Source organism: Eleginops maclovinus, chromosome 16, assembly GCF_036324505.1.
Source record: "Eleginops maclovinus isolate JMC-PN-2008 ecotype Puerto Natales chromosome 16, JC_Emac_rtc_rv5, whole genome shotgun sequence".
Taxonomy (NCBI): Eukaryota; Metazoa; Chordata; class Actinopteri; order Perciformes; family Eleginopidae; genus Eleginops; species Eleginops maclovinus.
Window position 1 is genome coordinate 1,114,859 of NC_086364.1, and position 27,706 is coordinate 1,142,564.

General features: G+C 41.1%; 1 protein-coding gene across 2 annotated transcripts in view; it reads left to right on the top strand.

Annotated features, from left to right (window-relative positions):
• Positions 1-27,706, top strand: part of rbfox1 (RNA binding fox-1 homolog 1) — a 341,491-nt gene that overhangs the window by 77,048 nt on the left and 236,737 nt on the right. For both annotated transcript variants that reach the window (XM_063904620.1, XM_063904622.1), the window contains one exon: positions 13,224-13,274. The gene's annotated coding sequence lies outside the window, so the exon portion shown is untranslated. The remainder of the gene's footprint in view (positions 1-13,223; positions 13,275-27,706) is intronic.

Below are 27,706 nucleotides of genomic sequence, written 5' to 3' on the forward strand. Positions count from 1 at the left end.
AAACCATAGAACATACTACGGGAGAGGGAAAACCCCAAAAAAGAATAATAGGACCTCTTAAAAATAGAAATGTGCCGGCAGTCCTCCAGCAGCCTGACTTTATACCCCTTGTTTGCAGGAAGCAAGGTTGATGCCCGGTTTTAGACTAATTCTTTATTAAAGGGAGCTGTAATTAAAAACTATTATACAACCAGACAAGCCTCCATTTCTCCAAGAACAATCATGATGAACAATTATGTGTCTGTGTGTGTGAGTGCAGACAGGACTTGATAGTGGTCTTGTCCGGCCCGTCCAATATACACAATGCAAGAGGAAACAATCGAAGTGAGAGTAAGAGATATGGGTGATCTTGGATTTTCTTTGCTCTGAGATGGCATTACACACAATTCAGGGTGAGTCATGGGGGTCCTCACATGTAAAATGAACTTTAATATGTGTGACTTTGGGCCTGGGCCACCTGCTACCTCAGTCTGATTTGGCAGTTGGACCATAAGCTGCTTCTATACGTTGCAGTCACAGCTTTACAGATGTGTAGTTGAGTTTTAAATTGTACAAATATAAGAAGTCAAGTTTTCAAGCTAGGCATGGTCCTATCAAAAGAGATGATGGAGCTATTGGCCTCCTTTTAGAGTAACACAACTTTGTTTCAACTGATTGCATCTAGTTAGAAATTATATTCAAAATAGGTGTGGTACTAGCAAGGGTGTCAGATTTCTGGGCACACACACACACACATCCCTTCCTATCATCTAGAGCAGGGGTCTTCAACGTTTTTCAGGCCAGGGACCCCCAAACTGATGGAGAGTTGGAGCAGGGACCCCCTACTATTAATATGGCATACAATTGTGTTTTATATTAAACGGGGCCTAGTGCAGTGTGTAAACATAGATACTGTTATTGTACATTCAATACTAAGCTATTCAAATAATACACAGGTTAATATATTCATGTTTTTATTTTAAACAAGTGCAAGGTACAGTGTGGCCGTACCACTGCCATTTATGAACATATATCTTGCACACAACACAGGGCTATTAAAATAAATCACAATAAAAGTTTGAACTTTAAACAAGTGCAAGGTGCAGAGTGGCTGTGCCACTGTCATTTATAAACAAACACTGAGCTATGAGATTTTAACACTAAACATGCATGTAGATGGGACAATGAATCCTCAAACCATCTGTGGATGGCACACGTACTCTCACATCAGTGAGATGTCTGACCCTGATGAGCAGCACACAGCTGATCCAGCCTTGGACGGATGGAGGTTGTCAGGCAGAGGGTCATATCAGCCTCAGGCTGCAGCCTTGACCTGTATTTGTTTTTCAAGTAAGTCAGTGAGGAAAATCCACTTTCGCAAAGATAGGTTGTGGCAAAGGGCAAAAGGCTCATCATGGCTTTTCCTGCCAATTGCGGAAAGTCTTTCTGGCAAGAGATCCAGAACTGGGTGAGTGGTTTTGTGTCATATATGTGTCTGAACGTACTGTCAGTGGATAGTTCGATTAGCTGATCCTCCTCCGTCACTGTCAGGTGTGTGCCGTCTGCTGCGTTGTCTGTGAATGGAAACAGTATCCATGTCTTGTCCCTGCGCCAGGAGTCAGCCTCAGAAAAGTAGTGCCCAAATTGTCCCTCGAGCGCCTCCAAATGCGCAAGAATTGCGCGTGTAATGGGGGGCGAGAGCACAGCAGAATCTCCCAGCTCATCCACTGATGGAAACATGGAAAATATTTCCTCCCCGATGCGCTCCCTCCACCTTTTGATTTTTTTTAGAAAGCCTTCCATTTTGTCATACAGTTGAATGGCATGGGTATTGCGGCCTTGCATTGAACTGTTCAGTTTGTTCAGCTCAGCGAAAACATCAGCAAGATAGGCAAGTTTGGTGACCCAAACATTGTCACTGAAAAGTGCAGCCAGCTCTGTGCGCTTTTGGAGAAGTAAAAACTCCCGAATAGACTTGCGCAATTCCAGCACACGTGACAACACTGTTCCACGTGAAAGCCACCGAACCTCGGAATGGTAGAGTAGCGCAGTGTGTTCTTCTCCCTCAGCAGCACAGAGATTCGAGAAGAGACGTGTTTGCAATGCGCTCTTCTTGACTAGGTTGACTACTTTCACTACCGAGTCCATGACATCTGCCAATTCAGCGCTCATATCTTTGGCAACAAGTGACTCCCTGTGTAGCATGCAGTGCGTCCAAATCACTTGCGGAGACACATCCCTTACAAGCGCGATTAGTCCACTTTTTAAACCAGCCATGGCTCTTGCACCGTCAGTGCACAGCGCAATACATTTTGTCCACGGAATGTCATTCTCTCTGAAAAAAACATCGATCACTTTGAAGATTTCAGAACTAGTTGTGCGTTGAGGGAGGCACTTACAAAACAAAAATTCCTCCTGCATTTCCTTATCATCGACAAAGCGCACAAACGCCAGAAGCTGGGCGTCCTTCGACACATCTGTTGACTCGTCTAATTGTAACGCAAATGCATCTGCCAACCTCAGCTTCTCTATCAGTTGCATCCTCACATCAGATGCCATCTCGTCTATACGGCGAGCTATGGTTGTGTCCGACACTGGAATGGTTTTCAGTTTATTAATGTCAATATCATTTCCATACATGGTTTTACACATATCGGTTGCTGAAGGCAATATTAAATCCTCTGCAAGTGTGTATGGCTGTTTCTTCTGGGCAATCCGAAGAGCAATTTGATAAGAGCATTTCAAAGCTAGCTCCCCAACTTTGGCTGATTTTCTGATCAATGTCTGTTGACCTTGGAGGGATTTGAGGCTAGCTTGGAAGTATTCAACAGGTTTGTCTTTTAAGTGGCTGTGTGTTGTCTCCAAGTGACGCTGCAGCTTTGATGGCTTCATAGATTCATTTGAAAGAACAGTAGAGCAAATGACACACATTGGAAACTCAATGCCATCTGTCTCCTTAAAGGTAAACCCGAACTTCAGATAATGATCTGAATATTTTCGTGTCTTCTCCCTTTTGCGCTTACCCTTATTAGCTGCAACATCTGCAGGCGCAGCAGGTTCTGCCTCGTCACTTGCATGTTCACTGGTGGATGGTATCTCGCTTGTGCTTGTTGATTTTTTCGCTCGAGTTACAAAACGATCCATTTTATATGTATGGTCTTCTCAATAATGTCGCTGCGTGCATCCCTGTGTCTGGGTCTTCAGTAAACTGGGGCCTGAATAGGCTCTCGTCCAATCACGGGGAACCTGACAGAGCCAGCGCATAGACATAATATTATGTCTATGAGCCAGTGTGTGTCACACGGCCTCGTGATTGGCACATCTGCCTCCATTTTTCCGTTCGCTATAATATTTTGGATTTGTGTTGTGCATTTAAAGACATTGCAATTTGTGGGAAAAAACGGTTTGTAAAAAAAATATATATATATAAAAAATTGTCTAATCAACCAAAGATTTCGCGACCCCCCCTGCAGTACCTCCGCGGACCCCCTGGGGGTCGCGACCCCCCTGTTGAAGACCTCTGATCTAGAGAATTCCAACAGCTCTTATCATGGCTGCCACTGAGGGACTTCCGGGTCATTTCACTCCATGAGCAACCTTCCTAAGATATACTGACTATTCGAAGGCATCTTTAATTTAAACACCATCACGTTCCACCTGCGGGTCATCAGGTGGTGCCACCAGTGTCAGCAGACAGTGTGTGTATGAGGAGATGCTGGATGAAAAGGTGGAGGACAGAGTTCTTTAGGCCCTATCAACATTTATATCTGTAACTTTATCTCTTGCAAGGCCAATAAAGCAGATGAGAATTAGATTAAATGAATGGCTGAGAAAGGGATAAAGGAGAGTGAGGTGCTGAGGTACATATGAGATTTATTGAATCGCTCAGAGAGGGGGTTTGCTGGCAGAGTAAGGGTCAGTTTACCTTCCTTTCAACTGCTTCAGGAACTTCTCATTTCCCACCTGGAAATACTTTCAGCCAAAAGGAAAGACATCTGTGATTCAGTCTGGACAGGAATTACCATGAGTGAAACGCTAAACTCTGTCAAAGTAATTAACAAAGAAAAAGCTTGGTGACTTCTTCTGGTGGTTTAATATCCAACTACAGAATTCAGCCTGCTGGTTCTCTATGGGTTGCTCAGTGATGGACTCGGATTCAAACTCGTGAATTCTCTCGCATGAGGACTTGGACTACAAGTCGGATTCGCGCACTGATGGACTCTGTCGCACATTGACAATCGGACTCATAGACAGAATAAAAGCAATGCAGACAATAAAAATATTGATTGATAACTTGTATCATCTGAGTGGATACACTGCCTGGCCAAAGAAAAGGTCACACACTCTAATATTGGTTGGACCGCCTTCAGCTTTGATTACGGCACATATTCGCTGTGGCATCGTTTCCACAAGCTTCTGCAATGTCACAACATTTATTTCTGTATTGCATTATTTATTTTTTGATCTTATATTGATGATGGGAGATTCGGACCACTGCGCAAAGTCTTCTCCAGCACATCCCAAAGATTCTCAATCGGGTTCAGGTCTGGACTCTGTGGGGGCCAATCCATGTTGTCTCATGCTCCCTGAACCACTCTTTCACAATTTGAGCCCGATGGATCCTGGCATTGTCATCTTGGAACATGCCCGTGCCATCAAGGAAGAAGAAATCCATTGATGGAATAACCTGTCATTCAGCATATTCAGGTAGTCAGCTGACCTCATTCTTTGGGCACGCTGCTGAACCTAGACCAGACCAACTGCAGCAACCCCAGATCATAGCCCCGCCCCCCACAGGCTTGTACAGTAGGCAGTAGGCATGATGGGTGCATCATTTCAGCTGCCTCTCTTCTTACCCTGATGCGCCCATCACTCTGGAAACAGGGTAAATCTGGACTCATCAGAACACATGACCTTCTTCCATTGCTCCAGAGTCCAATCTTTACGCTCCCTAGCAAATTGAAGTCGTTTTTTCCGATTAGCCTCACTGACAAGTGGTTTTCTTACGGCTACACAGCTGTTTAGTCCCAATCCCTTGAGTTCCCTTCACATTGTGCGTGTGGAAATGCTCTTACTTTCACTGTTAAACATAGCCGTGAGTTCTACTGTTGTTTTTTCTACCATTTGATTTCACCAAATGTTTAAGTGATCGCCGTTCACGAGCATTCAAGACTTTTTTCCGACCACATTCCTTCCTGGAAGATGATGTTTCCCCCCTGTCCTTCCAGTTTTTAATAATGCGTTGGACAGTTCTTAACCCCATTTTAGTAGTTTCAGTAATCTCCTTAGATGTTTCTCTGCTTGATGCATGCCAATAATTTGACCCTTCTGAAACAGATTAACATCTTTTCCACGACCACAGGATATGTCTTTCCACCTGACTGTTTAACAAATGAGAAGCTACTCACTGCATCAGTTAGGGTTAATAACTTGTTGCCAGCTGAAACATAATCACCCATGCAGTAATTATCCAATGGGAGGCTCTTACCTATTTGCTTAGTTAAATCCAGGTGGTGACTTTTTTTTGGGCCGGGCAGTGTATATATATCCACTCAGATTAATACATGTTCAAGACTTGTGACTCAAACTCTTCCTGGGTGACTAGGACTTGGTCTCAAACAAAGGTAATGATGACTCGGACTCGACTCAAACTCTTCATGGGTGACTCGGACTTGGACTGGCGACTTGACTACAACACCGGTTTGAGTTGACCACATGGCTGTATGTGTTGGGGGGAGGGTCATGCCAGAACCAAAACTTTCATGGTTTGTGAAGCTTGATATGAACACCCCAGAGGTGTACAATCTTACTCCATGGTTTTATTAACCACTGTGTAATAATATTTCCACCATGCTGACTCTAAAACCAGGTGCTACACCACCATGGGGCCCTTGCTCTTCCAAACACAGTGTTGTCTTTTGACAGAACACCCGGTCAGCTCAGGCAATATGAGGACACTATTGTTCGACACGTTGTTGGTGGGTTTCATGTTCCCACTATACAAGCCTAAAACCCTAACTGTAGCGGCCAAAATCATAAATAAAATAAACAGATAATTAACTTAAAGTAAAACTGCCGCTGAGGCACCAGTTAGCTAATCTTACACAGGGCAAGGATACAAGTCCAGACAAGATTCTCCCTTTGTCCATTTATTTCCATGATCCAAAATACAATTCACACTGTATTCTTTTGGTATTGGTGTTGGAGCTATATTATAAATCAAAATATAGCTCCAACACTAACCCTTAAATTCACAGACGGCACAATACACACATCTGCCATTCCCTCCATCCACACATAACGATCACAGGATGTCAGATATTTGTTACAGAGACTAAAGTTATGGTTTAGCAAGGCATCAGACCATTCCATCTACACAAGAAAAAACAGTCCTGCATCTTCATATATGGATAGAAGAATAATATGTCAAATACAGGATTGATATAAATAGATGAAAGATAAAATAAATGTAAAAATTTAAGAATCAAGAACAAATTAAATCTTAATTCCAAGAAGTTGTTTCACTGTTTGAAAGAAGCAGAGGAACACAATGCTGTCTTTGCGTGTGTGTAATCTGGTACTTATAACATTTGTTTGAAATGCTTTTGTTAGGAAGAATTGTTTGGTTTTAAAACAAGACATTCACTTCATCGAAAACATCAGGAACTCCAACCCTGGTGAATAACCCTCAATCACTGGGGCTTTCCAAATGCAACATGACATGATAATAGCTATCTGTGTCTTTATGCTTTTTTCTGGAATATAATCTTCATCTTCTTTAAATTGATATTCTCAAGATGGGAATTTCAAAACCTTCTTAACCCTAACCCGCAACACCAGCGGTTCCAAACCTTTTCGACTCTTGTCCCCTTGAGCTGGTCTCCATTCTATTAGAACCCCCCCTCTCATCTGTGATGATTCACCTTCATTTTTTCTTGTGTTTAACCCTTTGTACTCATATTGAACCCAGCTGCTCCTAGATGAAAATCACTTAACTCACCCTTCATACCAGCGATGTCAAACTAAATTTCATCGCGGGTCCCATTAGAATTATGGTTGCCGGTTAAAGGGCCGGTTCTAACTTCAAGACTTTATAAATATACATATCTAACATATAAAATAATGTATTATATTATGTAATTGTTCTGTATTGGATTGATATTGTTTTCAGTTATAATCTAACACTTCAATTTCTCTGTTTTACCGTTACTTAAATCCCATGAATTTCTGAGATTAAGTTAGCCTCATCATATCTCATCTATCAGAGATCAACACATTTTTTAAGAGAATAAGAACGTTTTTTAAATTGTATGTCAAGCACTATTTAAGTCAAATATAAAGGGTGATAAACATATGATAAAGTTGTGTTATTCTTTGCGAGCTCTTCCGGGCCACAAAACATTGAGTTTGACATCCCTGCTTTATACATATGCATGTAAACTTGACATTTACACTTACTGTGAGTGAAAATGATAACATTAAGACTCACTTCTATCAGTTTCACCATCTTTTGCTCAGACTGGAGTTTTCAATGAGGCGTGAGGTCGTCTTTTATCAGCTCCGATAGCTCTGGGGGGGGGGGGGGGGCACCAGGCTTATGAACATTGATTCAAACACAGTTTTTTTTTGTGGAATTATATTGCAATCCCTAACCTTTCTACGTACCCCCTGCAATCCCCTGCAAGTACTCATAGGGGTCCCCATACCCCCAATTGGGAACCACTCTCCTATAACACATACAGACTTCTTCCTGAAATCTAAGAATTCCATTTCAGCTGAACCTTAAGGGACAGAACCTGAACCCTAGGGAGATCTGGCTGGTGGACTCGATCCAACCCGTCCTCTGCTGCTAGAGACAAAGTGTGAAAGCACTGAGCCCCTCCTGTGCCAGTCCCCCCAGTCAACATAAATCTGGTTGCTGCAGTCTCTGGGCCCTCTCCAAGTGTGTGCACGTGTGTGTTTGTGTCAGGGAGATTCGGGGACAGCAGATTTGAGGGAGGGTCTGTTGGCAGATGGGCAAGTCCTGACACACACTGTAAATCAACACACTCAGTCAAGCACATGCACACACACACACTCCACTTCTAATCAAACATGGTGCAGACATGCTGTTATTGCCAAGCCTGATTATGAGGGGTGTTTGTGAGGCTGCTCGGGCGCTGTGTGTGCGGCAGCAGATGGTGAGGATCTGCTCACCTGTGTGTGTGTGTGGGGAAATGAGTTGATTAGGAAGTTGAGTCAAACAGTAAATGATAAAATACGAGTTCTGCAGACACAAAGGGATCTTTCTCATTGAGAGACGAGCACAGAGTGGACTGTGGGTCTGTCTCTAGGCTGTTTGTCTTTGTACCTGTCAGTGTACAGCCCATAGACCTTTCTCGTTTCTCAATGTTTCACCTCCTCGACTCCTCAAGTTTTAACTCTCCAGTTTGTGACTCACAAATCCATCTCAATGGGCCATCTTGAAGGACAGGTCAATTCCTAAAATGATTCTTGAGGATGGAAGATAGAGGATGTGCTATAAGCGAAGATACAGGGTGTATGCTCCATGGATGTGTTCAGCACCAGTGGAGTATAAAGGAATCATGACACATGCCGGAATAATCTCTATCCGTTGAAGGATTCCAAATGTAACTGTTCCCTTTTGTCATCATAAGATTTATTTAATTAAGATGATTAAATGCGGTCAAACTTTCTGCCCCACACCGTTTATGTTTGGTCTCATTAGAAACTGTAATAACCACAATCCTTAATGACATCTTACCTGGATACAGAGATCTTACCTGGATACAGAGATCTAACCTGGATACAGAGATCTAACCTGGATACAGAGATCTTACCTGGATACAGAGATCTAACCTGGATACAGAGATCTAACCTGGATACAGAGATCTAACCTGGATACAGAGTATACAAAGCCATTAAAACTAGGTGCAGCTAGTTATAATGGCTTTGTATACTGCAGGGTAGCTGCTGCATTTACTGCAGGTGAACTAAAGTCTGATTTAAGGGTTGATTATATTTACCATCATTAATCCAGATCTGTAAAGTCACTAAAAGGAATAAATACATGTAGTGGAGTAAAGTACACCATTTACCTCTGAATTGCAGTAGAGTAGAAGTATGAAGTAGTAAAAAATGGAAATACTCAAATAAAGTACTTCAAAATGATACTTAAGTACAGTAGATGAGTAAATGTACTTACTTACTTCCCACCTCTGTCTGGATATCCTTTATTGTTGTAATAAATTATGATGACCAAACCAAAGACCACTGATGTCTGTCTCACTCAATCATATATATCATATATAAGCCTGCTCTTTAGAAAGCGGTGCCGGAATAGATCCTAAAATCCGGATATGAGTGAGAAATTGCCACTTTTGGTTCCCTTGTCTCAAAGTTAACGGTTCTTTGTGTTGTTGGTTAGAAGCCTATAGAGGTTCAGATTTTGTTCTAAAATACCCCACTGGTTACGCTGAAGCTTCATGTTTCATAAAAAAGTCTCTAAATGAGACTAAATAGTTCTGGCGATTGCATTACGCTTCAAAAATAGTTGGTGGTAATATGTGGAGATTATCCTGCTGAAGAATGCCTGTAAGTATCATAAACATATGTTCACACAGCTCTTTTTTTCTGCAATATTCGTAAATCCCATTGCTTTTCGTTGAAGGAGCCCTTCCGATTGTCACCTTCTGGTCAGCCTACCAAAATGCAAAAATCAAATATGTCATCATCTCTGCTCCATATATTTTGCATATTAAGCAACCTTTCATACAAACTGCTGCAAAACTACAATTTTCACTGCTTGAAACAATAACATGGTGTGTGTGTGTGTGTGTGTGTGGTGTGGGGGGGGGGCTGTACTGTACTGTACTGTAGGTGTGTGTGCTGCAGAAATCAAGGATCTGTGCAAACTGGAATTTTAGTAAAACCCTTCTGTCTCTGCTGCACTGTATGAAGTGTGTCAATCCCACACACACACACACACACACACACACACACACACACACACACACACACACACACACACACACACACAGTTTGTTAATAGTGCCATCTACTGGGTAATATTAAGACAATAACAGTTATACAGACATGGACTAAATTGTTGGTACCCTTCCGTTAAAATAAGAAAAACCCACAATGGTCTCTGAAATAACTTGAAACTGACAAAAGTAATAATAAATAAAAATGTATTGAAAAATAACGAATGAAAATCAGACATTGCTTTTGAATTGTGGTTCAACAGAATCATTTACAAAACAAAATAATGAAACTGGCCTGGACAAAAATGATGGAACCCATAGAAAGACTGAAAATAATTTGAGCACAGGCTCATGTTAAACTAAGGTGTGTCCTGTAATTAGCATCACAGGTGTCTTCAGACTTGTAATCAGTCAGTCTGCCTATTCAAAGGGTGAAAAGTAGTCCCTGTGCGGTTTAGTATCATGGTGTGTACCACACTGAACATGGAGCACAGAAAGCTAAGGAGAGAGTTGTCTCAGGATATTAGAAAGACAATTATAGACAAGCATGTTAAAAGTAAAGGCTATAAGACCATTTCCAAGCAGCTTGATGCTGCTGTGACTACAGTTGCACAGATTATTCAGAAGTTTAAGGTCCATGGGACTGTAGCCAACCTCCCTGGACGTGGCCGCAAGAGGAAAATGGATGACAAATTGAAGAGACGGATAATACGAATGGTAACCAAAAAACCCCGAACAACTTCCAAAGAGGTTGGAGGTGAACTCCAAGTTCAAAGTACATCAGTGTCAGGTCGCACTATCTGCCGCTGTTTGAGCCAAAGTGGACTTAACGGAAGACAACAAAGGAGGACACCACTGTTGAAAGCAAATCATAAAAAAGCGAGATTGGAATTTGCCACAATGCATGTTGACAAGCCACAAAGCTTCTGGGGGAATGTCCTTTGGACAGATGAGACAAAACTGGAACTTTTTGGCAAGTCACATCAGCTCTATGTGTACAAATGCAAAAATGAAGCGTACAAAAAAAGAACACTATACCTACTGTGAAACATGGAGGAGGCTCGGTTAAGTTCTGGGACTGCTTTGCTGCATCTGGCACAGGGTGTGTTGAATCTGTGCAGGGTATCATGAAATCTCAAGACTATCAAGGCATTCTGGAGCGAAATGTGCTGCCCTACTTTAAAGAGTCCTGTCCTGCTGATTCTCAGGTGTATATCAGTATGTAGTGTCTGTACTTTAAAGAGTCCTCTCCTGCTGATGTTCAGGTGTATATCAATATGTAGTGTCTCTACTTTAAAGAGTCCTCTCCTGCTGATGTTCAGGTGTATATCAGTATGTAGTGTCTCTACTTTAAAGAGTCCTCTCCTGCTGATGTTCAGGTGTATATCAGTATGTAGTGTCTCTACTTTAAAGAGTCCTCTCCTGCTGATGTTCAGGTGTATATCAGTATGTAGCGTCTCTACTTTAAAGAGTCCTCTCCTGCTGATGTTCAGGTGTATATCAGTATGTAGTGTCTCTACTTTAAAGAGTCCTCTCCTGCTGATGTTCAGGTGTATATCAGTATGTAGTGTCTCTACTTTAAAGAGTCCTCTCCTGCTGATGTTCAGGTGTATATCAGTATGTAGTGTCTCTACTTTAAAGAGTCCTCTCCTGCTGATGTTCAGGTGTATATCAGTATGTATCATCTCTACTTTAAAGAGTCCTCTCCTGCTGATGTTCAGGTGTATATCAGTATGTAGTTTTTCTACTTTAAAGAGTCCTCTCCTGCTGATGTTCAGGTGTATATCAGTATGTAGTGTCTCTACTTTAAAGAGTCCTCTCCTGCTGATGTTCAGGTGTATATCAGTATGTAGTGTCTCTACTTTAAAGAGTCCTCTCCTGCTGATGTTCAGGTGTATATCAGTTTGTAGTGTCTCTACTTTAAAGAGTCCTCTCCTGCTGATGTTCAGGTGTATATCAGTATGTAGTGTCTGTACTTTAAAGAGTTCTCTCCTGCTGATGTCCAGGTGTATATCAGTATGTAGTGTCTGTACTTTAAAGAGTCCTCTCCTGCTGATGTTCAGGTGTATATCAGTATGTAGTGTCTCTACTTTAAAGAGTCCTCTCCTGCTGATGTTCAGGTGTATATCAGTATGTAGTGTCTCTACTTTAAAGAGTCCTCTCCTGCTGATGTTCAGGTGTATATCAGTATGTAGTGTCTCTACTTTAAAGAGTCCTCTCCTGCTGATGTTCAGGTGTATATCAGTATGTATCATCTCTACTTTAAAGAGTCCTCTCCTGCTGATGTTCAGGTGTATATCAGTATGTAGTTTTTCTACTTTAAAGAGTCCTCTCCTGCTGATGTTCAGGTGTATATCAGTATGTAGTGTCTCTACTTTAAAGAGTCCTCTCCTGCTGATGTTCAGGTGTATATCAGTATGTAGTGTCTCTACTTTAAAGAGTCCTCTCCTGCTGATGTTCAGGTGTATATCAGTATGTAGTGTCTGTACTTTAAAGAGTTCTCTCCTGCTGATGTCCAGGTGTATATCAGTATGTAGTGTCTGTACTTTAAAGAGTCCTCTCCTGCTGATGTTCAGGTGTATATCAGTATGTAGTGTCTCTACTTTAAAGAGTCCTCTCCTGCTGATGTTCAGGTGTATATCAGTATGTAGTGTCTCTACTTTAAAGAGTCCTCTCCTGCTGATGTTCAGGTGTATATCAGTATGTAGTGTCTCTACTTTAAAGAGTCCTCTCCTGCTGATGTTCAGGTGTATATCAGTATGTAGTGTCTCTACTTTAAAGAGCAGCACCTCTTTTGACCCTCTGGCTGAAACCAAAGCCCAGTCTGCTCTGAGTGGTTAACTGGCCAGCTCTCTCTAATATGAGATTGTAGGGGATTAAGCACCATCACACCTACCTCTAGTCCTAGTATGTCTGACTTGCTATCGTTAATTTAGCATCTTAGCTTTTCACATCTAGCCATAGCATTTATGCTTCAAGATTTAGTGGTGGTCCTTGGGAAGATAATGTTGCTGAGAAAAACTGGTCAATATATCCTGTAGTTGCGAAACACAGCAGTGAGAGGACAGCCTCACACCTGTGTTTCCTATGTGTACCTTAGTCAATTTAATTTCTGTATTGGGCATCAGGTGCTTTTGTTGTCTCACTTATGAATTTAAATTGTGTTTGGTCACACCAAATTGCTGGCATATTCAGAGCCAGCTTTAAACAGCAAGAGGATGTTGGGCTAAATGTCTTTCTTTGTGTGTGTTTCCACAGCTCTTCTTCAGAACAGAGAGAAGCATCTGCAGAGATACGGAGTACAACTTGGTAAGTGCAGCATATCACTTGATTTTATCTCTCAGTTTTCTTTTTTCTTTTCGTTCAAAGCAATACCATCCTGAAATCCAGACTAATCCATTTCCCCTTTAGGAACAGCTTGTTTGGTTTCATATTGCCCCAGCCATTCAGCAGTGAGTGATGGTATTTTCAGTTGTTGTTAGACTGCAGTAGTTCAGGCTATGAGCCGTTAACACTAAAAGATTATTTTCTGGATGTCGACTTTTAACATCCTGCACAGCTGATTTGTAGATGTCACGTAGCTGATTTCTCTGGGGTGTCATTGCCTAAAAAATGTATTAAGGATATATTGATTAATTAATTCACACAAATCAGGACAGACAAACAGGCAGAGTGTTCAGGAAGCTCAGTTTACTTTGATCAGGGACAGGAAGGAGACCTGTCAAACAGGCCAACAGATCCAATTAGGGACCGGACAGTAACTTGGGACGCACAAACAGTGACACAAGACAACCTGCCGAAGACCTAGAGAGGTTCTGATGAGGGAGTAATCAGCCCAGTAGATGGGCTGATTACAGGGCAGAGAAGGAGGCAGGACGTGACATCACAGGAGAGATAATGATTCCCCCCAAAAGATATTTCAATTCACTTTAATGTGGTACATGGGTAAAGCATGGAATAGAAATATCAAACGGGGGCTTAAATCTCTTCCTTTGCACATACCACCGTACAACGAGGAGCATCCAACATACTGTTAACATGCATAATAAGAATAGGAATAAGAATAAGAAGAATACTTTTCATTTCTATGGCACACTTTCAATACAGCTTAATCTCAAGGTGCTTCACAATGCTATGAGGGAGAAGACAAAGAGAAAGAGAAATGAGACGAAGAAAACATCAAGAAAAAGGATAAGAGCATAAAAGGTTAAACATAAGAAAGAAGTCATTCCTGAGCAGGAGTAGTTGTGCTCGATACAACACATGCAAGCTCAGTATTTCTCTCTGTTGTAGTTTTTTTTAGAAGAATATTTACATTTTTAGAAATGTTCATTTTAATGTTTTCTCATGCTATGATTTCAAGGCATACACTGAAGTTGTTTTAGGAATGAGAAATGTTTCAGGCAGTTGCACTTTCAAATATTAGGCCAAAATCTGCATGAACTGGACACGATTGTCTGATACTTCAGATAGAGGCCGTTGTTTACCCTGATCTTATGACAGGCCTGTCCTGATGGGGCACTTGTCCCTGTCCCTCTCATCAGTGCCTTCTCTGGGCCTTCTAGTTCTCTGGGGGAAGTGAGTGTTCAGTGTCAGCTGTAGAATGAAGTCACTGTATCCCCACAGAGCTCTCCATGGTGCTGAACCTGTGTGCACTAACACACCATGACGTGTAGATAGAGCCAGACTGCTATCTGTGGCATGTGAGCCGCAGTATGGCGGTCTCATGAGGTTTCAAGGTTTCAAGGTTTCAAGGTTTTATTTGTCATATGCACAGCAGATACAGCGTATATGTTGGCAATGAAAATCTTATGTCGCGTGCTCCTCCAACAACTCAACATACATGGTGCAAATAAGATAAAGAAGAGATGAAGAGAAGGCTTTATGTTTCTGTCACAATAAGAAGGATGTGTGAGGTTTAAAGCCTTTTTAAAGCAGCCTGAGGGAACAGACACTATGAAAGCTCCAAATGTATAAAGAGACAGGTGAACACAACAATGGAACAAGTCCTTAAATCACTCTGATCAGCAAACTGCAGAAATGTGTCACATGTAGAAAACATAGAAGCTAGATTTAGGAGATAGGAACTTTTCAAATGTTTAAGTGGATTACATATTTAGCTACACTATGTTAAAGCTATTATTTGATGCAGCATTTGCACAGTGCGTTGATATTGTGTTGTCTTCACTACAGTTTTTATAAAGATTTTGTACAGTTATGCTTAGAGACCTTCTCTCAATTTCCCGCTGTTGTGATAATATTAGCTTCTGAAATGTCCGCTGTAATTGTGCAGTAAATCGGATATTGTGACAGCTAACGGCTATCTCACAGGCCAGTCTCCAGTGTCCCCCCCTAAAGCACCTACACATTCACACACTAGAACACACCACTATGTCCGTCAGAGCTTAAGGTGTTAGAGCCCCCCCCCCCCCCAATCCTGTGGATTTGGTTCAACAACTGCTTTAGTTATTATGACTCGATTGTCACTGACTGACACACACACACACACACACACACACACATACACACACACACACACACACACACACACACACACACACACACACACACACACACACACACACACACACACACACACACACACACACACACACACACACACACACACACACACACACACACACACACACAGACTGCTCTAGATTAGCCCTCTCTCCTTCCTGGTGCATGACCATGGTTGCACTCTTGGCTCTGCTGTTTAGATTCAGGCATAAATTCAGACCATAATCATATTTACTCCCACGCAGAAATCTGGGAAGCTGTGAGCATTTTCAAGATCATGTGAGCTGCATTATTGTCATTTTGCTCAGTATGTGTCTTGCAGAACACCTTTTATTTTCAAAGGGAAATGTTGACTTAAATATTTTTATAATATTGGTTTTATAGAATATTGTAATTAGTTTAACCGTTCTCTTCATCGGTTCCTGTAATATTGGAGCCATTTACAACTTTTTGATTTACGAGGAAAATATCTTAATAGATATAGTTTAGTTCCAGCATTATTTATGAAATATTATTTTTTTAAACTGTTAAGATATTTACATGATCTATTATTTTGATCTATTTATATATATTATATGATTATTTTTCTTTTCTTTTAATTTTTCTTTATATTTCTTCTTTGAGATGTCTATACTTTAGAATTGTTTATTTCTTCCTTTTTATTTGGAATTCTTTGCTATGCCTTGAATTGTATTGTGCTGCTGCAACACAAAAAAAATCCCAGTTTGGGATTAATAAAGTAATTCTTATCTCATTTATATAATTACATTTTCATATTTTTTATGAATTAATGACGTCAGCAAGACTTTAAATGGACCGGACACTTGTGTTGGATAGCGGAATGCATACAGATTTCAGACCACATTACTCAGTGCATTACTCTACAGCAGATCACATTATTTTGACCCGTATGTTTGATGATTGCCTGATCACAATAGCGATATTTGAGGTTATGATTTACTTGTTTTTTTTTGGAAAGGGAACTTGAGTTTGTTGTTTAATAAATCATATTTTTTCAAATAGAATTAAACAGCATTTCTGTGCATACTTTTTATGGAATATGTGCCGGGATATATTCTTTGTTTGAAGATAAAGAGTGGGTCTGAAGTGGACCAGGAAGCTTCTCGTAAAGTTTAGCAGTATTTATTAATTCAAGAGTATAGTAGCTTTACAAGGGAACACAGCTGTGGTTCCTTATCCAATTCCCTGGGTGCACAGCGCATTCTGCTTTGTCGTCTTCTTCTGTCGCTCTCTGATGATGTAGCCTTGACTCATCTCTTATGCTATTTTATTATACAATTCTTCGGATGTTCGTTGGTCGTTAAACACATAATAGTATTCTTGTAGCATCAATGAGTGAGAGTTGGAGGCGGTGTGTTTAGTATGTAATACCACACGTCATTGTCCTTATACTCACAAATACAATATCCTATTAGCTACATGGTACTTGAAGCTAAAAACAATAACATCTGGTGATCGGAAGTACAAAGTGTCGCCCACCAACCGGTCCGTTGGGAAACAGTGAATTATGTCCTTTAATGTTCTGTCACAATATAATGATTATTCTTACACCGGACACCGTCACCTGACCTCATGTGGCTTCAGAAACTGTAGAACCCAGGATAAACCACATCCTGTAAATATGTTAAAATTAAGCAATTTCAAGCTCTGATCTAAAGTCCAGCTCATTCTCATGTGTGTGTAAGGACCACAGCAGCCTTCACAGGGTGCTAGCATGGTGTTAGATATTACCTCAGTGGTTCGGTACAGGCTGGCTGCAGAGGAGAGACAGCTACTTTTAGAGATGCTGGCGGGCAGAAATAGCCGCGCTGCTTCAGAAGCTGCTACTCAGATTCTATAAATAGAAACATGGAGGAGAGCGGGATCTCAGCCAGCTAATCTGGCACAGTATTTAGAATATAAAAACTTCAAATGGGAAACCTTTTGTTCAAATGACCCATATTACAGGCCGGCCCCAGGGGGCCTGCAGGAGAAAAGGTCTCTCATTCACGCTGCTTGATTAAGAATGCAGCCCGGGGACATTACTGAACTTCAGATAATTGCAGCCGACCGGAGCCTTTAGCTTTGAGAGCTAAACAAACGCACCTAAGAGCTGTGTCCTCAAACAAACACACACACACACACACACACACACACACACACACACACACACACACACACACACACACACACACACACACACACACACACACACACACATTAAAAATAGTGCAAGTGAAGCAAGTGCAATTAAAATGCGTTAAAAATATGTAAACTGTACACATGTAATATAGAATGAACAGAAGGTCAAATGATTTACTGGAAAGTGGAATAAAATATTTGCTGTAATTATATATAAATATGTGGAGTGTAAAGAAATGAATGTGCTATGATCATATAAGGATAAAGACTCTTCACAGAGATCAGGAATTTTAGGAATTATCAGAGTTATTGTTACATTTCTGATTCCCAGCGTTCCCTCTATTACTGTTATTAGTTTGAACCGCCTTCAGTGAGCCGCTGAATGTTGGCTGTACTTCAGAATAAAGTCTGCTGGGAAAAGTGTCTGGTCACATGTTGGATGGAGAGATGACAGAAGGCCGGAGTGACCCATGAGCAAAGTGTGTGTGTGTGTGTGTGTGTGTGTGTGTGTGTGTGTGTGTGTGTGTGTGTGTGTGTGTGTGTGTGTGTGTGTGTGTGTGTGTGTGTGTGTGTGTGTGTGTGTGTGTGTGTGTGTGTGTGTAACCATGTATACCTGTGTGTCTGCTGTTATGCACTCCAGGATGGTTCTGATCTGACCTGAGTGTAAGATCATAGTCCTTAAAACACCTTCATATAAACAGTAACTAATCTGTATTAGCAGATTCATTTAATATATATTTTTACAAGATATATTAACAAATCACTCATGCTCTTCAGAGGAGGGACCACTTTACTGATCGATGTTAATTACATTTAGAAAGGTATTACCCGGGCTAGCTTCAACTCTGCTGAGGGTTTACTATTAATAATGGTAATAACACTCAAAATTATCAGCTTCTTATCAATAAACACGACTGAAATAAGGAAGATTAATAAGAAATAATTATGAACTTTAATTTCTGGCCCAGATTATAATGAATTCTCATGAGACCACTCAGATGTGTTGGTTTTGAGAAGGTCTTGGAACAATTGATGAAACATTTATTTATAATGTGACAATTCAGAGCAATAATTCAGATAATTTACTACAGCAAACATATACAGTGCAAAAGACCTTCAGAAGGATAAGATGGGACAAGATAAGCTAAGGGGCGGGACATCTTTAAGCAGATGGCCAATCACAACAGAGCTGGCCAGCTAACCAATCAGAGCAGACTGGGCTCTGGTTTCAGACAGAGGGTCAAAAGAGGTGCTGCAGAAGAGGCAGTATGAGAAACATAAAGAGCTTTCTGAACATTAAAGCATGGAGATATGTCCCAGTAGAGACACTACATACTGATATACACCTGAACATCAGCAGGAGAGGACTCTTTAAAGTAGAGACACTACATACTGATATACACCTGAACATCAGCAGGAGAGGACTCTTTAAAGTAGATACACTACATACTGATATACACCTGAACATCAGCAGGAGAGAACTCTTTAAAGTAGAGACACTACATACTGATATACACCTGAACATCAGCAGGAGAGGACTCTTTAAAGTAGAGACACTACATACTGATATACACCTGAATATCAGCAGGAGAGGACTCTTTAAAGTAGAGACACTACATACTGATATACACCTGAACATCAGCAGGAGAGGACTCTTTAAAGTAGATGATGTGCCTATATTTGTCAACAAGTGTATTATTTACACCAGCAGCCCAGCCATCATTGATTGACCACTCTGTTACCTATCTCTCCACTCCCTCTCTGAGTGTGTGACAGACTAACAAAGTGACCAGCAGGGGGCAGGAGGTTTCCAGTTTGCAATTGATTGTGTGTAAGCGCGTGTGTGTGTGTGTGTGCGTTCAACCCACAACGGGACTGCATCAGTTAATTAGTTTTTCTCCCTTATTTTTACTCTTAGTCTGCCCATTGGGGATTTCTCCCTCCCTCTCTCTCTTCATCACTGTATCGTCTGTATCAGCAGATTATACTGCAGGGAAATCTTTTTTTCTTTTAAATAGCCCCTCCTCCCTGTCTCTCCCTGTCTCTCACTCTTTGGATCTTTTTTGTTCTCTCTCTCTTCCTCTTCACTCTTCTCTTATCCGTCTCTCCCCACATAAGCCTATTCCCCTTGAAGTGTGCTGGTTATGGATGCTCAAGTTGTCGGCCGGAGACCAGGAGATTATTAGGAGGATACATGATTAAAGAAACTCTCATTTCCTCCATGGCTGCAAAGAAAAGTTTGCCAGCAGACAGTTTCAGACCCTTTTAGTTTCCTTCACACGTCTGTTGGCACAACCACACTACAGGGCAGGCTGTCTTACGATGTGCCATTAAAAGCACGGGCTGTTCTTTCTTTAATGGCAAAATGGAGTATGTCTTACGTAAGAGTTCAAATCTGAAGAACGAGAGCAGACAATTAGGAATAGGGAGTGTTTATGGAGCCGTGTTTGAATAATTGACATTTCCTCGTTAAATGTTTGAACATTGCGACATTGATACACAAAGGCCTGCACCAAGACCGACCAGCAGCAGCCAATCGTAGGACTCCCAGGTATTGGACTGGACGAACGGACTTGTTCTTGTCCATGGTGCTGGATGGAAAGTGAGAGTATCAACAAAGTGGAATATCTATGAAAAGGCCTTAACAACTTATCATTTCTATGGCAACATTTTATAGTTGTTAAGGCCTTTTAATTGGGGAAGGAGTGAAGGCTTATTTATGGTTGTCCGTCAAAGGCTACGGAGAGCCCTCTCCGTTGTCGGAAACCCTCTCGGAGACACTCTCCGTAGCCTTGCGTGCGCCTGCCAAAATTCCTAACTATACGTCAAGGAGACGGAGACTCACGGAGACCTCAAGGGTTGTGATTGGTCGGTAGATGATAAGTTAACTGGTTGTTAACATTGTGAAGGCGAGTATCCACGCTAGCAGTAGGCTGTGATCAGAGGGACAACTGCAAACAACATACGAGATAATTGACGATAATAGTGCCTGCATTTTAGATGTGACAAATACAATTGCCTGTTTCTTCTGTTATTGTAACTGTAGGCTTTTTACACATCGCCAGTGCTATAACAGAGAAACCTGGCCATTGTTCACTGTGTGGAACGGAGCCGGAAGGTAAACAATCAACGACTTTAACTGTAGACGTCGTGAGATTAGGTCATCTTGCGTAGCGACGCCTACTGATCGGGCAGTGAATTGCATTGCGTATCCGACATCCCCACGGAGAACTTTGAAAGGTTCATGAGCCTCTGCGTGACCACGGAGTCGGATTGATGGATAGCTAAGGAGTAGTATAATGAGACCTTAAGGCTTATTGATGGCCGTCCGTCAAAGGCTACGGAGAGCCACGGAGAGCCCTCTCCGTCTTCTGAAACATGGTACAGTTGGGTTACAGTGAGGGAAAGGTTGTGTCTTTTTGCATATTTTTTTGTGCCGCTGTGTGAACCTGATGTCTTTCTCCAAAGTCCTACATGGTACACACCCCTCCACCATTGGATTTATGTGAGAGAACTGGATGAAGCAGCAAAATACCTGGATCCTTCAGGGACTTTCCGGCCGTCTCCCACATCCACTCAGCCCATAGAGCATGCAGCACATGATGGATTTTTCTTAAGCCCCTCCTCCCAAATGCTACTTCACGTCCAGTCTCAGTTCAGTCAAATGGTTGGGGGGTAAATAACTCTGAATTCAGCACAATTTAGAACTTGATGACCTGATAAGTTAAATAAGGGTGATTTAGTGTTGTTATACGGTTGTTTGTATGTTTTTGTTGTTGTTTGTGAGCACTAGACGGCGCAATGTGGCACTCGGTATTTCGGTAACTGGAACTGGGTGAGCAACAGTTTTTTGACCGTGTAGCAGTGCACACAAGGTTTCTCTTTGGAAATAAATGGTATTGAAAAGCTAAAACTTCGTCGTAAATGGAGATTACACGCGCAGTTAGTTTGCCGAGTTAGCCGATCCCTTGGTGACATTAAGTGGCAATACTCACCACAAAGGTAAATGAACTACCTAATTGCAATTGTCTCTTTCCAAATGTTAGTCAATGATTAAAGGTATTATTTAGGTATGGTTAAAGTACCACCATTTGACCACTCCAAAATTGTGCCTCTATGTCCGGCTCACTTCCTGGAGGCTTGCTTCCACCAGCTGGCTACCACAACCTCACTCCCCATTACATTATAGTTCTTACACGCACACTCTATAGTAGACCCACTTGTTGCGCCCAATCTGTGTGAAAGCACACAATGTTTTATTTCTTCTATGGGTTGCATTCAGTCTTAAATGTGATGAATTGAATGAATTATTTTAGGGGAAAAAAAGGAAGTTGTTTGTCTAGCATGTGAAAGCACTTTAAACCAGATGCTGGCATCATCTACATATTTCTGCTGTCTTGCCTTGGGTGCCGTCCAGCAGAATACATTAGAATAGCAAAATATTAAAAAGTATTGATTTTGTCATTTATAAAATGCTGAAGTCATGTATTGATTGCTGGCTGTGTCGCAGAGTGCAGAGTGCTGTCTTTAGCTGCTTCACTTTTGGTAGAGCAGCAGAGTTTCATGTGTCAGGGGATTCTCTGCATCAGTATCAAAGCAGGACTTTACAATGTGTACATTAAATAAATATGATTCAACATGATAGTTACTGGTCACATGATTGTTGTAGGGTTAGGTAATTTTTGGCAATACAATCAGTCAGCTGGGTATTAGGGTAAGGTGTTCCTGTCTACTGTCATCTATCATTCAAATGTTCAAATGTTTCCATGGCAACTTCAACCAACACATTGCTGTGTGGTTTTGAGGTTGTATCTTAAAAAAAATATCTGTTCCATCCTACCTTCTTCACTTTTCTTCAACTACTAGCTTAACCTAACATGAGTTCATGCTAGGTTAAGCTAGTTGTTGAAGTGTTTCTGTCTCACAATGTGACCTTTAAAAATAAAATAAAGAATATCGTTTTACAAGCAAAGAATCAGGAATGTATTTAAACAGATGAAAGATTAACATTACTGTTGACACTTTCACTAAGTCACCTTACTTTGCACTTTAGTTTTGAAGCCTCATAAATAGCTTTTAGCTGAGTATCTTACATTGTAGCAACTGCTTGGAGCCATTTTTGATTTTTGGCTACTGCATCCCATCAGTCAAATCAATGTTCTGGGAGAAAAGCCAGGGTAGAACGTCCACTGAGCAATTCACTTTCTGCAACACAAGAGGAAGGAACACAGAAGCTTATGGGAATGACGAGAGGGAATCTGTGGAAGAGCTGCTTAAATTTACCACTGGTAGAAACTGTTTTATTATTTCAAGCTGCTGGAGGAACCTCATTCAGACTGTTGAAATAAAGTCAATAATGACAGAATTATAAGAGGAGCTGAGATTAATGTGTGTGTGTGTGTGTGTGTGTGTGTGTGTGTGTGTGTGTGTGTGTGTGTGTGTGTGTGTGTGTGTGTGTGTGTGTGTGTGTGTGTGTGTGTGTGTGTGTGTGTGTGTGTGTGTGTGTGTGTGTGTGTGAGTGAGAGAGAGTGACAGACTGAGACACAATGCAGTCCACAGTTAGCAGAAAATGGACTTCCCATTGTCATTGAAAAACAGCTGTCAGCGTCATTTTTTATCCCCTCAGGACGGGGAGAAGAACAGAGTTCAGCTGTCTGAATGCTGAATGTTAGGTTTATCCACATATTCAAAAAAGATTCCCATCCGACTGAAGTCAGTGTGTTTTTGTGGAGGCCACACTGGGTGCAAAGTAAAATTTCCGCTTTGAGTTACACTTATGTTACGTTTACACCGATTTTCGTTAGTCGCAATTCCATGGTAAGTCAATTTGAAGACGCGGATATACGGAAATTTGTGCCGGCAGGGCAGATGACGGGATTGATGCGGCGCAAATGATGCGGCTGCTAACGGCTAGTGGCTGCCGTTTTTGTTTTCAGAATCAGCTTCAGTAATGGCAGGCTGAGATCCTGACCGCTGATTGGCTAATGCGAGACACCTTCACAGAAATTTTACGCTTTTGATTTGAAAAAAGGAACTCTAACGAACATGTGAGTCCTGCCACTTCTTCGTTAGAGTTGTTAGTTGTTAGCTGTTAGCACACATAGCTCACAGCTCCTCATATCAGTTCAGAAGTCGGAGGAAGGTTATACATGTACAAACCACAGATTGTCTAGGGCAGGGATTCCCAAAGTGGGTGTGCGAGCTGCCACCAGGGGGTGCGCGAGATGAAAAATGTAATGGTGGTCTGGTGTAAAAATATTACAGTGTTGTTTTTTAAGAGGGATTTTTCCATAGGCTTCAATAAAAAACAGGAACAATAAACATTTCCTTTCTAATCCCTTTTATTTTAAATAAAAAACCTATCATTTATTAGTTTTATTTATAAGACAGCCGCTGTCTTCTACGTTTCACTGTAGCCTAGGATATATGCGCACCAACTCGTTTCATTCATTCTTTCAAATATGATTAACTGGCTGAAATCAGGGAAACTGTCAAGTGGAACGTCTCGTGACAAAGTTAATTATATGGCGATAAAACAAAGTTTGTTTGCGTTTTTTTGGGGGGTGCGGCAACCCGGTTGGGGCGTAGAAGGGGGTGCGCCGCAAAAAAAGTTTGGGAACCGCTGATCTATGGCATGGTGAATACAGTCGCTGCTTTATTTATGTCTGTATGACGAAGTGACAAAGCAGTTACATGTTAGCTTGGCCTGATGGATTCGATCTCTATTCAGAAAACACACATTCTAAAAGTGTTTCGCTTGCCGTCTTGTAAGCACAGTTGTCAAAGCATTAATTCATGTTTTTTACTAGCACCACTCATCACTTCATTCGTGCCCGATTTATCTGCGTCTTTGTATTGACTCTATAAGTAATCAAAATAATTAGCTTTGCATTTCGTTTGAATCTACTGTACTTAAATAAATAAAACACCCTACCCATTTTTAATATAATCAATGCTTTACTACACATTTGGACTGAGCCACCACTCCATGTTTGCATGGTTTGGGAACTGCCTTTTCAAAATGTTTCATTTAAGTTATACTTTTCAGCCTTATTTTGGCAGTGTGTGATTCCAAAACTAGATCTTTACTTTCAGTATAGCTTCACCACTAATAATGCAAGACAATGGTCCCAGTCAATCATAAACTCTTTTGTTGGACCTGGCTGTGACACAAGATACATGTTGGACCCGACCAATTATTGCTCTCTGTCTTTCATGAAATACATGAACCCTAAACTTGAGGAGCTTCGAGCTGATTTTTAACAAGTTCAAGATCTATTCTCTTTTTAAAGAACTCTGATGCTGTGCTTTTTCTTTGGGTTGACAGGAACAAAGTCCCCCTATACAGACGGGTGGAAATAGGATTTTCTGACACTTGTTTGGTTTTATTTACAGCAGCCACTGGATTTCATGTGCAGGGCTTTAAGCTTTTAGGCTTTTCATTTCATGAGAGTGCGTTACACTGAACAGCTATTTCTGCAACTACCACCTAAAAAACGTTCAGAATATCTCCTTTGACTGCTAACATAATAAAACTGTTAAATGGGCAATCACATATACATACTTTGGAAAATGAGTTGACTGTTATTTTCTACATTACAAACCTTTTCACACTGTTATTAAAAACCCACATTACACTTTAATTGACCCCCCAATTACACCCCTATTACAATGCACCTGTATTTCACCCATGCTACACTAATATTAGACCCATAATACACCCATTGTAGGAGCCAAAATGCTATTTAGCCTGAGTTCATTATTTGTATTTTGATTATTATTATTTGTTTGCATCACTTTTATCTGCATTTGTTGAGCACTTCCTGTTTGTGTCACTTGTTGCATGCTGGGGCTAAATGACAGCTAGTGCCGACATTTTGTTCTGTTGACAGTCTTTGGTTGTACTTAAGTTTAACTTGGATTAATATATTAAACATGATCAAACAAACAAAACTGTATGGACATCATTAACCAAACGTGTCACGGCACAAAGCCTGGCAATTTGGCCGCCATACCCATGGAATACTGTTATTACAACCTGAACACCGTTATTACAACCGGCTTACATCCATATTACACTGTTAATACTGCGCAAGACACCCATGTTACACCATTATTACACCCGTATTACACACAAATTACACCCACGTTACACTGTTGTTTGACCCATATTACAGCCATTTTACACATAAACCCTACCTGTCAAATGACTGTACCCATGTTTGCTTGAGAAATATTTAGCCTATCTGATTACGTTCCCCATTCCTCGCTGCTTTCAGAGGATGTCTGTTAAGGGGCGCCCTCCAACTCAGTTATTTGATCCCTGGCCCCTTTAGTCAAAATGTCAACGTGTCCTTTGGGAGGACCCTTAACCCCAAGTTGCTACCGAAGGCCAGCAGTGTGTGAGTGTGTGTGAAGTCTCCTGAGCAGGCGCAGCGTGTCTTCATGGTTTGCTCTCCTCTGTAGACCGCTCTGAACTAAAGCAATTAGTATTTCTTTGATGGATTTTATTAAATGCAATCATTAAACTGTTAAATATCCACTGGAACCATATCAACGTGTTCATTTATTACATCACGTGTCATTCAGCTGCAGTGGTGGAACTGGAGTAAAAGTAGCAATACTTAATTATTAGGGTACTTTTTAAGTTAGTCTTGCACAGTAATAGTACAAAAATATTGGCCTCAAAATGACCTTAAAGTACTAAAAATGAAAGTACTCATGCGTAGTGGCCCATTTCAGATTTGTATATATAAAGTGACTCATTTGGATAACTTTTTAACTGCTACTGGATATCTTAACCTATAAATATATGTCAACGTTTATTTAATAATAATTTAGATTCTGTATAAACTAATAATCTGTCCTAAGAAGTAAATGAAAGTGATAGACCTGCTGTCAGATTCTTACTTAGGTAAAAGTATTTACTAGGGATGCACCGATTGCAAAAATGTCGGCCGATGCCGATGTTTTACTATTCAAACTGTAATAGTAGCATAAGGCAGCCTGTCCCTATAAGAGAGAGAGTGGGGGATACGTGTGTGCATGTGTAAGAGCAAGAGAGAGGTTGAGCGAGCCATAGTAAGTTTCTGGAAGTTAACGGGAGTAGCAGCAAGTATTAAGTCACAAATATAAACGACGGCCTCCGAAGAACACTGAAGGATGGATTTCATTTACCGATCCTGCAGACACCCGGTACACGGGGCAGGAGTCCTGCAGTATGCAGTGGGCAGCAGCAGCTCCTCACAGAGGAGAAGAGAAGAGAAGCCCCCCCTCCGAATGACTTTAAAGTTATGGCAGACCTACAGTTCAAGGTTTCAAGGTTTTTATTTGTCATATGCACAGCAGATACAGCGTATATGTTGGCAATGAAAATCTTATGTCGCGTGCTCCTCCAACAACTCAACATACATGGTGCAAAAGATAAATAAAATAGTGAATACTGCGCAAGACACCCATGTTACACCATTATTACACCCGTATTACACACAAATTACACCCACGTTACACTGTTGTTTGACCCATATTACAGCCATTTTACACATAAACCCTACCTGTCAAATGACTGTACCCATGTTTGCTTGAGAAATATTTAGCCTATCTGATTACGTTCCCCATTCCTCGCTGCTTTCAGAGGATGTCTGTTAAGGGGCGCCCTCCAACTCAGTTATTTGATCCCTGGCCCCTTTAGTCAAAATGTCAACGTGTCCTTTGGGAGGACCCTTAACCCCAAGTTGCTACCGAAGGCCAGCAGTGTGTGAGTGTGTGTGAAGTCTCCTGAGCAGGCGCAGCGTGTCTTCATGGTTTGCTCTCCTCTGTAGACCGCTCTGAACTAAAGCAATTAGTATTTCTTTGATGGATTTTATTAAATGCAATCATTAAACTGTTAAATATCCACTGGAACCATATCAACGTGTTCATTTATTACATCACGTGTCATTCAGCTGCAGTGGTGGAACTGGAGTAAAAGTAGCAATACTTAATTATTAGGGTACTTTGTAAGTTAGTCACTGATCTAATCCTTTAAAATGATGCCCTGACTTCAGATTTGGTCCGTCAGATTTAAAAACAACGAC